This window comes from Panulirus ornatus, chromosome 18 (genome assembly GCF_036320965.1).
Source record: "Panulirus ornatus isolate Po-2019 chromosome 18, ASM3632096v1, whole genome shotgun sequence".
Classification (NCBI taxonomy): domain Eukaryota; kingdom Metazoa; phylum Arthropoda; class Malacostraca; order Decapoda; family Palinuridae; genus Panulirus; species Panulirus ornatus.
Window position 1 is genome coordinate 6,902,375 of NC_092241.1, and position 11,744 is coordinate 6,914,118.

The window sequence follows — 11,744 nt, forward strand, 5'->3', positions numbered from 1 at the left end:
ACACTCGGGTACTGGGGTGGGTGGGTGGTGGTGGTTTGGTTGCATGATAATGATGGTTGTTGGGCGTTCTAATATGGCACACACACACACACACACACACACACACACACACACACACACATACACACACACACACATACACACACACACGTCGCTCGTTCATCACTGCAAGGCGAGTGGGTTGTGGCAGTCGGCCCTCTGTGTGTGTGTGTGTGTGTGTGTGTGTGTGTGTGTGTGTGTGTGTATTGACTATTTACGACCCCGGACATTTATCAGTTCGGCAAGGAGTGAAGGTGAAGACCCACATCTTTAGATCGTTCATCTGGAATGTGTGTGTGTGTATGTGTGTGTGTGTGTGTGTTTGGGTCCAAAGCAGGCCTAACCTACACCCAGACATGAAGCAGTGAACTACAGCTGGAGGAGGAGGAGGAGGAGGAGGAGGAAGAGAAGAGGAGGAGGAAGAGGAGGAAGAAGAGGGGGAAGAGGAGGAGGAAAGGGGGGATGATACTAACTGTAGTCTGAAGAAGAAGAGGAGGAAGAAGAGGAGGAAGAAGAAAAGGAGGAAGAAGAAGAAGAGGAGGAGGAAGAAGAGGAAGAAGAGGAAGAAAGGGGGGACTATAATAACTGTAGTCTGAGGAAGAAGAGGAGGAAGTAGAGGAGGAAGAGGAAGAGGAGGAAGTAGAGGAGGAAGAGGAAGAGGAAGAAGAAGAGGAGGAAGAGGAAGAGGAGGAAGAAGAGGAGGAATAGGAAGAGGAGGAGGAAAGGGGGGGAAAATAATAACTGTAGTCTGAGGAAGAAGAGGAGGAAGAAGAAGAGGAGGAAGAAGAAGAGGAGGAAGAAGAAGAGGAGGAAGAAGAAGAGCAGGAAGAAGAGGAGGAAGAGGAGGAAGAAGAGGAGGAAGAGGACGAGGAAAGGGGGGGACGACAATAATAACTGTACTCTGAGGAAGAAGAGGAGGAAGAAGAAGAGGAGGAAGAAGAAGAGGAGGAAGAAGAAGAGGAGGAAGAAGAAGAGGAGGAAGAAGAAGAGGAGGAAGAGGAAGAGGAGGAAGAAGAAGAGGAGGAAGAAGAAGAGGAGGAAGAAGAAGAGGAGGAAGAGGAAGAGGAGGAAGAAGAAGAGGAGGAAGAAGAAGAGCAGGAAGAAGAAGAGGAGGAAGAAGAAGAGTAGGACGAAGAGGAGGAAGAAGAAGAGGAGGAAGAAGAAGAGGAGGAAGAAGAAGAGGAGGAAGAAGAAGAGGAGGAGGAAGAAGAGGAGGAAGAGGAAGAGGAGAAGGAAGAAGAAGAGGAGGAGGATAAGGGTCGGGAAAGAAGAGGGGTGGGTGTGGGTGGTGGGGGGGGGGACAATAAGAACTGCAGTGTCTGGTCGCGTAATTTATTTTCGCGCCTGAGTGTCAACCTCCGGGGGTGGGGGGGGAGGGGGAAGGGGAGGGGGAGGGGGGGGGAAGTCGTCGTGCGAGGCCCTTTTTGAGCTCACGTGTTAAGGACGTTCAACGACCCCCTCCCTCACCCCTCCCCTTCCCCTCCTCCCCTTCCCTCCTCCCCTCACTTTACCCAGAGGTTCCATTTACCCCCCCCTTTTTCCCCCCCCCGTGTGTGTGTGTGTGTGTGTGTGTGTGTGTGTGTGTGTTGTGTGTGTGTGTGTGTTGTGTGTGTGTGTGTTGTGTGTGTGTGTGTCTGTGCTTCGCTGTCGGGGTTTGGTCGTAGCTTCGCCGCTACGTCTCCACTGCTTGTGGGGGGGGGGGTTGGGGGGGTTAGGGGGGGGTTGCGTGCCTGGCTGGCGACAGGTTCTCTCCCCCCCTCCCCTCCCCCACCTCCTCCCTTCCCCCCCAGTGTTGCGTCAGCGCCAGCCCGCCCCCCCGGCGACGCGTCGTGCCAGCGGCCCACCCGGGGCCAGCCCGGCTGGTCTGTTGTTGTGCCCGCCCCCCTCCCCCTGGTAACCTGAGAATTCAGTGGGATGGGGTAACCACAGCAACACTCAGTGGGATGGGGTAACCACACGCTCTCTCTCAGTGGGATGGGGTAACCACAGCATCTCTCAGTGGGATGGGGTGCCACACGCTCTCTCTCAGTGGGATGGGGTAACCACAACAACATTCAGTGGGATGGGGTAACCACACGCTCTCTCTCAGTGGGATGGGGTAACCACACGCTCTCTCTCAGTGGGATGGGGTGCCACACGCTCTCTCTCAGTGGGATGGGGTGCCACACGCTCTCTCTCAGTGGGATGGGGTAACCACAACAACATTCAGTGGGATGGGGTAACCACACGCTCTCTCTCAGTGGGATGGGGTAACCACAGCAACACTCAGTGGGATGGGGTGCCACACGCTCTCTCTCAGTGGGATGGGGTACCTCAAAAACACTCAGTGGGATGAGGTGCCCCCCACACACTCTCTCAGTGGGATGGGGTACCACAAAAACACTCAGTGGGATGAGGCGCCCCCCCCCCAACACACTCTCTCTCTCTCTCTCTCTCTCTCTCTCTCTCTCTCTCTCTCTCTCAGTGGGTGAGGTGTCACACACTCTCTCAGTGGGATGAGGTACCACACAAACACTCAGTGGGATGAGGGTGACCCAACACTCCCTCCCAGTTGAACTGTCCGTGCGTGGGTGTAGCGAAGACTCGCTTAAAAGGCACGCGTCCTCCTGGCTGATGTGCGCTTGAAGTTAAGGCGAAGCGCACGGCGCTACGCTGCGCTGAGGGTTAGTTATGGACGTGTGTGTGTGTGTGTGTGTGTGTGTGTGTGTGCGTGGGTGTGTGTGTAAGGTCGTCGCATGGTAAGGGTGGGGGGTGGGGGAAGGGAAGGAATTTACACACACACACACACACACACACACACACACACACAGACACGTGACCGTGGAAGGCAGGTGGTTGAAGTGTGGCCAGTTCGTTCGCTCCGGTCCCCCCCCCCCAAAGACCGTCTGGCGCTCTCTCTCTCTCTCTCTCTCTCTCTCTCTCTCTCTCTCTCTCTCTCTCTCTCTCTCTCTCTCTCTCTCACAGCCTGGCCTTGTCCTAGAAGACTCTAGACACCAGCTGAGCCTCAGGGTTCGTAGCGCCCCCGCCCCCTCCCCCTCCACCTGTGCCACACTGGGGGTTGACCTGCTCCATCTGGCGCAACTTGCACCATCTGGGTCGCCTTGTATTGCCTAGGTCAGTGTGTACCACCTGGGTCACCCACCACCATCTGGCGCAGCTTGCACCATCTGGGTCATCTTGTATTGCCTGTGTCGGTCCATAATGCCATCTGGGTCACCGAGCACCATCTGGCTCAGCTTGCACCATCTAGGTCACCGTACACCATCTGGCCCAGCCTGCACCATCTGGGTCATCTTGTACCGCCTAGATCACCTTGTACCATCTGGGTCACCTTGTACCATCTGGGTCACCATGCACCACCTGGGTCACCTTGTACCACCTGGGTCACCTTGTACTGCCAGGGTCACCCTACATGACCTCAAGACCTTGACGTCACACAGCGGGGGCTGACCTGACCCGGCCAGCTTTCATCTCTCATTGGTCGATATATATATATATATATATATATATATATATATATATATATATATATATATATATATATATATATATATATGTCTACGTCTCTTCGTTGTATATCAACTGACTGTTATATTTCTCTCTTGTGTCTCCCCTGATGATGATGATGTGATTACGACACGAAAGTGCACTTGGGAACTTATCGTGTCTCATTTTCCCCCATGGACTCATAGGAATATATATATATATATATATATATATATATATATATATATATATATATATATATATATATATATATATATATAGTGAAGGGATGCATGACACATTCATATTCATTATCATTCCAACCTTTTTTCTTTCTCGTACAGAGATGGCCTTCGGACATACTAGTTCTGCAAGGTATTTCTTCTGTTTCCCCCCGTACAGTGTGTTGCCGGAGGGAGGGAGGGAGAGAGAGAGAGAGATGGTGATGGCAGCGCACTGGTTCGTGACGCTCCGAGACAGCGTTGCTTCACGACTTCGTACTCAAAGGGGTGTAGGTGTGTGTGTGTGTGTGTGTGTGTGTGTGTGTGTGTGTCTGCCCATTACACAGTTGAAGACGAAATTGCCTTTTCAACCAACACCCCTCTCCCTCTCCTCCTCTCACTGAGAGAGAGAGAGAGAGAGAGAGAGAGAGAGAGAGAGAGAGAGAGAGAGAGAGAGAGAGAGAGAGAGATTCGGTTCAGAAATCTGACGTTCTTGTGAATCAGTACTGGCTGAAGCGCTTCGGGGTTTCGTTCGCGTCCGCATGTTTCGAAGCCTCGAGTGAGTTTTTTAAGAGAGAAAAAGAAGTTTTTTTTTGGGATATCATCTAACCTTCTACGTCGTCTGGGTAGTGTCAAATTGGCCCGTCCAATTTTGCGAGCGAGTGTTCACGGCGTATTATGGAGGCTCGAGTGATAGGGGAAGAGATGCCAGAGGGGGGGCGGGAATGGAATGGGATGGGGATGGGAGGTAGGTGTATTCGAGAACAATTCCTTCGCGCTTTGTGGTTCGCTATTCGCGCGAGCGAAACTGATGCCAATTTGGACTCGCCTCTTGCTCGCAAGGGGAAAACATTGTGTTTTTTCTCCTTTTTTTAGAGTCCATGTTGATCAATTGTTGTCCTGGTCAGGGCCTGGCCTGGCCTGGCCTGGCCTGCCTGCATGGCCAAGGTGTTTACGCCGTGCGCCCCCCCCCATTGTGTGATACGCCGTTGTTGCCAAAGAACCCCGTCTTCTTGTTTCCACTGTGGCCCTGAGGAAGGCCAAAGGGGGGGAAAGAAAGGAGGAGCGAGGGAAGAAAGGGGGGAAGGTAGGAAATTATTCTTTTTTTTTGGGGGGGGAGGGAATAGACATTGGGAGACTGATGGTAAGAGACACCGTGTACGTAACTACTGAGGTCTATTTGTTGATCGGATGGATGGATGGATGGATGAATGGATGGATGGATGAAGGATCGTGTAATAATCACATCATCAGGGGAGACACAAGAAAACAAAAACAAATATACATATATATATATATATATATATATATATATATATATATATGTTGAGATGTATAGGTATGTATATTTGCGTGTGTGGACGTGTATGTATATACATGTGTATGTGGGTGGTGGGTTGGGCCATTCTTTCGTCTGTTTCCTTGCGCTACCTCGCTAACGCGGGAGACAGCGACAAAGCAAAATAAATAAATAAATAGAATATAAATATATGTATATAGAACGTTAATAGGATGGCCTTGATTAGGGCCTTAGCTGCCCGCGCCGTCTCATCTAACATAAAACAAATACATAATAGTGTCATTGTAACACAGACACATTCTTCTGTAAAAAAAAAACCCCGCTGCTGTAAATACAGTTGAGGGAAGCCAGCAGCTGTACCTTACAAACCATGTGGAGGTGAGAAGTTATTTTTTCTTAGGGGCCTTTTTTTTAAAAAAAGGAAACACGGGGAAGAAGGCATTTAAAGTGATATAGGGTCCCTCCTTTTTTTTCTTTTTTCCTTCGTAGTTATTTCCAGTGTGATGGAGTGAGTGACGCGGGGTGCAGCGTCGCGCCACCTAAGCAATCCTTGTGACGGTGACGAACGTAACGAGAGAGAGAGAGAGAGAGAGAGAGAGAGAGAGAGAGAGAGAGAGAGAGAGAGAGAGAGATTATATTAAAAAGAAAAGAAGAAGAGAAATGTCACCTCTGGTTGAGGCTGTACCTTCGTCGTACGACCTCGTCGGGTGACTTCTTCTTCTTCGCGGGGGGGTTCGTCCTTTCCCTGCTACTGATTGGAGCGCAGCCTCGGGACGCAGAACACCCCCTCTCCCTTCCCACCCCAGACAGAAGGGATCCCGAGTGTGGGTGTCACTGGATCATAACGTTACTGCTGACGCCTGCATGGCAGATGGGACGCCCTGGTCAACATTCAACATCACACACACACACACACACACACACACACACATCACACATCACACACACACACATCACACACACACACAGACACACACACACACGCACACACACACATCACACACACATCACACACACACACACACACACCTCACTCGCCACATTCGGCACCACTCCATCACCCGCCCATCTCTTTCCCCTTATTTCCCGTGCTTTCCTGGGTATTCCGTTCACCCGTGGGCAGGATACAGCACCTGTGGGGTTAGCAAGGGGTCAGTAACTTACCCTGGGGGCGTGGATAGAGGTAAGGAGGGACAGTGGAGTGGTAAAGACACAGTACAAGTATCATGACAACCGAGAGGTCGAAGTCTGCCTCGTAACTGGGGTCTTAAGGCGACGCGGGTTGCTCACACAGTTGGCTATATTTACCCGCGAGATTCGTAGGGAAGACTTCGGTGTAATATTAAATGTTGCCTTTATTTTAAGATTATTTTCCTCACAGTTGGCTATATTTACCTGCGAGATTCAAAGGGAAAGACTTCGGTGTAATATCAAATGCTACCTTTAAGATCATTTCCCACTCACAGTTGGCTGTATTTACCCGCGAGATTCGTAGGGAAGGCTTCGTTTTTTTTTTTTTTCTAATCTCCTCCAAACAGATGAACAGCCATTTGTCTGACGGTCCAAAATTGTGATGATGTGAGGGAGAGAAATATTGCCGGCAGCAGCCATGTGCTGGCTTGTCTGCCAGATGTGCAAGCGGACGAGAATATGGATCTTAGAATTACTGCTTGACGTACATGTCCACACACATGGGGTCGGGGGGGGGGGGGGACCCCTTCTGTTGTTGTTGTTGGGGGTGGGGGTGGGGGTGGGGGGATATGTTTGAATGGGGGGGTTCGGGTTATGTTTGAATGAGGGGGGGTTCGGGTTATGTTTGAATGAGGGGGGGTTCGGGTTATGTTTGAATGGGGGGGTTCGGGTTATGTTTGAATGAGAGGGGGTTCGGGTTATGTTTGAATGGGGGGGGTTCGGGTTATGTTTGAATGAGGGGGGGTTCGGGTTATGTTTGAATGAGGGGGGGTTCGGGTTATGTTTGAATGGGGGGGGGTTCGGGTTATGTTTGAATGAGGGGGGGTTCGGGTTATGTTTGAATGAGGGGGGGTTCGGGTTATGTTTGAATGGGGGGGTTCGGGTTATGTTTGAATGAGAGGGGGTTCGGGTTATGTTTGAATGGGGGGGGGTTCGGGTTATGTTTGAATGGGGGGGGTTCGGGTTATGTTTGAATGAGGGGGGGTTCGGGTTATGTTTGAATGAGGGGGGGTTCGGGTTATGTTTGAATGGGGTGTGGGGTGGGGGGGGAGGGTCGGGTTATGATTGAAGGGGGGGGGGGTTTGGTGTGTTCGGGTTATGTTTCATGGGGGGGCGAGGGAGTCATTTGAGTTATGTTGGAGTAGGGGGAAGGAGGAGAGGAGGTCGACTTGCTGGTGTGCCTTCGATAGACATTGGTCGTCTAGGGGTCAAGTGGTCGTCTGGGGGTCAAGTTTGAAGAAGGTCATCCAACCATCAGTCGGGTCGTTCGCCTCTCGCTGGTCAGTGCTTCGCTGGGCGTCAGTTTAAAAGCTTGAACACGACGGTACGACCCCCTTGAACACGAAGGTACGACCCCCTTGAACACGAAGGTACGACCCCCTTGAGCACGATGGTATTACCCCCTTGAACACGACGGTACGATTCTTGGGCACGACGGTACGATCCCTTTGAGCAGGACGGTACGACCCTTTAAGCACGACGGTACGATTCTTGAGCAGGACGGTACGACTCCTTGAGCAGGACGGTACGACCCCTTGAGCAAAACGGTACGGCCCCTTAAGCACGACGGTACGATTCTTGAGCACGACGGTACGACCCCCTTGAACACGACGGTACGACCCCTTGAGCACGACGGTACGACTCCCTCCTCCTCCTGCGTCGCTGGTCGCCTCCTCCTCCTTCTCCTGCGTCGCTGGTCACCTCCTCCTCCTTCTCCTGCGTCGCTGGTCACCTCCTTCTCCTTCTCCTGCGTCGCTGGTCACCTCCTCCTCCTCTTCCTGAGTCGCTGGTCACCTCCTCCTCTTGCGTCGCTGGTGACCTCCTCCTCCTCCTCCTGCGTCGCTGGCCACCTCCTCCTCCTCCTCCTCCTGCGTCGCTGGCCACCTCCTCCTCCTCCTCCTCCTCCACATGCGTCGCTGGTCACCTCCTCCTCCTCCTGCGTCGCTGGTCACCTCCTCCTCCTCCTGCGTCGCTGGTCACCTCCTCCTCCTCCTCCTGCGTCGCTGGTCACCTCCTCCTCCTCCTGCGTCGCTGGTCACCTCCTCCTCCTCCTGCGTCGCTGGTCACCTCCTCCTCCTCCTCCTGCGTCGCTGGTCACCTCCTCCTCCTCCTGCGTCGCTGGTCACCTCCTCCTCCTCCTCCTGCGTCGCTGGTCACCTCCTCCTCCTCCGCCTCCTCCTCTTGCGTCGCTGGTGACCTCCTCCTCCTCCTCCTGCGTCGCTGGCCACCTCCTCCTCCTCCTCCTCCTGCGTCGCTGGCCACCTCCTCCTCCTCCTCCTCCTCCACCTGCGTCGCTGGTCACCTCCTCCTCCTCCTGCGTCGCTGGTCACCTCCTCCTCCTCCTGCTGCGTCGCTGGTCACCTCCTCCTCCTCCTGCTGCGTCGCTGGTCTCCTCCTCCTGCGTCGCTGGTCACCTCCTCCTCCTCCTGCGTCGCTGGTCACCTCCTCCTCCTCCTCCTGCGTCGCTGGTCACCTCCTCCTCCTCCTCCTGCTCCTCCTGCGTAGCTGGCCACCTCCTCCTCCTCCTCCTGCGTCGCTGGTCACCTCCTCCTTCTCCTGCGTCGCTGGCCACCTCCTCCTCCTCCTCCTGCGTCGCTGGTCACCTCCTCCTCCTCCTGCGTCGCTGGTCACCTTCTCCTCCTCCTCCTGCTCCGTCGCTGGTCACCTTCTCCACCTCCTCCTGCGTCGCTGGTCACCTCCTCCTCCTGCGTCGCTGGTCACCTCCTCCTCCTGCGTCGCTGGTCAGCGAAGGCTCCGTTCTTCAGGCGGGCTCGCGCGCGCACACGCGAGGGGCGTGTGGAAAGGGAGGGTGATTAAGGAATATATGATGAATTATTACACTTATCATCACATTTGATGAATCACCCACAAGTCATTTAACATTCACGAACTATTTACCTTAATAGATCGTGGTAATTAGGTCAAAAATTTCCTATTTCTACATACGAGGCGAATGTGTGTGTGTGTGTGTGTGTAGGCCAGGTTTCCCACCTTCGATACTGTATCACAACCATCAAAGCCAATATATATATATATATATATATATATATATATATATATATATATATATATATTATCCCTGGGGATAGGGGAGAAAGAATACTTGCCACGTATTCCCTGCGTGTCGTAGAAGGCGACTAAAAGGGGAGGGAGCTGAGGGGGGCTGGAAATCCTCCCCTCTCGTTTTTTTTTAATTTTCCAAAAGAAGGAACAGAGAAGGGGGCCAAGTGAGGATATTCCCTCAAAGGCCCAGTCCTCTATTCTTAACGCTACCTTGCTAACGCGGGAAATGGCCAATATGTATGAAAAAAAAGAAATATATATATATATATATATATATATATATATATATATATATATATATATATATATATATATATATATATATTGAGAGCTATGGGGAATGTGCAAGTGTATAAATGTTAGTGATATAGGATAGGAGCATGTGGCCACACACACACACACACACACACACACACACACACACACACACACACACACACCTGTGTACCATCTGCTCTGGTGGGTAAAAATTTTCCCACAGTCAGGAGTCACATATTTATACATATGTGTATATTGAGTATGACTTAAACGCACGGCCAGATGTTTGGGACCCTTTGGCTCAGTGTCATATATATATATATATATATATATATATATATATATATATATATATATATATATATATATATATATATATATATGTATATATATATACACACGCACATATACATAAACAGACATATACATATATGCACATGTACATATTCATACTTGCTGCATTCATCCATTCCTGTCGCCACCCCGCCACACAGGAAACAGCATTCCCCCCTCCCCCTACCTCCAGTGAGGCAGCGCCAGGAATAGACTAGAAAAGGCCACACACACACACACACACACACACACACACGACCTGGAAACGACAAAGAGGATCAATTGGAAGAGACCTCTCTCTCTCTCTCTCTCTCTCTCTCTCTCTCTCTCTCTCTCTCTCTCTCTCTCTCTCTCTCTCTCTCTCTCTCTCACACACACCAAGAGAGCGAGAGATAACAAGATGCGAGACAAAGGCCACTCGAGGACAACAGACCTCTGTTTATCTCTAATAAACAAAAACGAAAAAGAAATCTGTTATTTAGAGAATTTTGAGATAATAGCAGGGGAAAGGGGGGGGAGGGGTCAGTTCTAACTTTGGAAATCTATCTTGAACTTGTAGTTTTTTGTGTGTGTGTGTGAGAGAGAGAGAGAGAGAGAGAGAGAGAGAGAGAGAGAGAGAGAGAGAGAGAGAGAGGTGTCTTCCAATTGATCCTCTTTGTCGTTTCCAGGTCGTGTGTGTGTGTGTGTGTGTATGTGTGTGTGTGTGTCGTTTTCTTGTTGTTTGACCTTGAGCACGACGGTATACGACCCTTGAGCACGATGCTCTATTGTCTTTGAGACATTAGAAAACTTTTCTGTATATATATATATATATATATATATATATATATATATATATATAAATGCATATATATTCCTATGAGTCCACGTGGGAAAGTGAAACTCGATAAACTCCCAAGTGCACTTTCATGTCATAATCACATCATCATCAGGGGAGACATGAGAGAAATATAACAGTCAGTTGATGATATACAACATTATTTCTTAGAAAAATATTACGCTTATCCCATTTTTTTCCCCCCCTGTTTTCTGTCAAGTAAGGACACACAGTTGCACATACGTTCAAGTTTACCTGATATAACTGTAGGATTATGAGCCATGACGGCCTGCCAAGAAGCGGTCCCCGCCACGTGGCACTGGGTGGTGACGTCACACGCCGACCAATAGGAAGCATCCACTCGGTTGCGTCATCACCGGGAGGGGGTGGGGCACTCGGCCCCCGCCGGCCAATGGGGAGCGTCCACGGGTGCTGCGTCACGATGACGCCCTCCGGCCGAAGAAAAATAATTTAAAAACACACATGCACACTCCCCCTTAAACGAATGGGTCCTCCCCACCCGGTCGTGCGCCGCTCTCTCGTCCAACCCAGGGGCATGATCATATACCTATAATCAATACCTTATAGTTCCCTATATCGCGAGACTATAGAGGTTTGAATATAACCGTCTCCCAGCGACGTAAACAGACCGAGTCTGCAGTCCGGATAAAGGCATATGGCGCCCTGCTCCATCCACCGTTGCGGTATTCCACAAGTGTTGTTTACAAGCGACCTTGTCGACTGTAATATATATATATATATATATATATATATATATATATATATATATATATATATATATATATATATATATATATATTGGCGGTAATTGACTTTGGAATTGAATTGTCATGTAACTGTAAATGCTTTTTAAGTCCAGCAGGGAGCGAGAGCTGGTACTGGGGGCTAGGGAATGGTACGTAAGAGCCACACACACACACACACACACACAAAATAAGTTCACTGGAGGTGCCGGGGATTGAACCCGGGACTTCTCACATGCGAAGCGAGCACTCTACCTCTGAGTTACACCCCC

General features: G+C 50.6%; 1 non-coding gene across 1 annotated transcript; it reads right to left on the reverse strand.

Annotated features, from left to right (window-relative positions):
- Positions 1 to 11,672: 11,672 nt before the first annotated feature.
- TRNAA-CGC (transfer RNA alanine (anticodon CGC)) lies at positions 11,673 to 11,744 on the reverse strand. The gene has a single exon. It is a non-coding gene; the product is annotated as a tRNA-Ala (tRNA).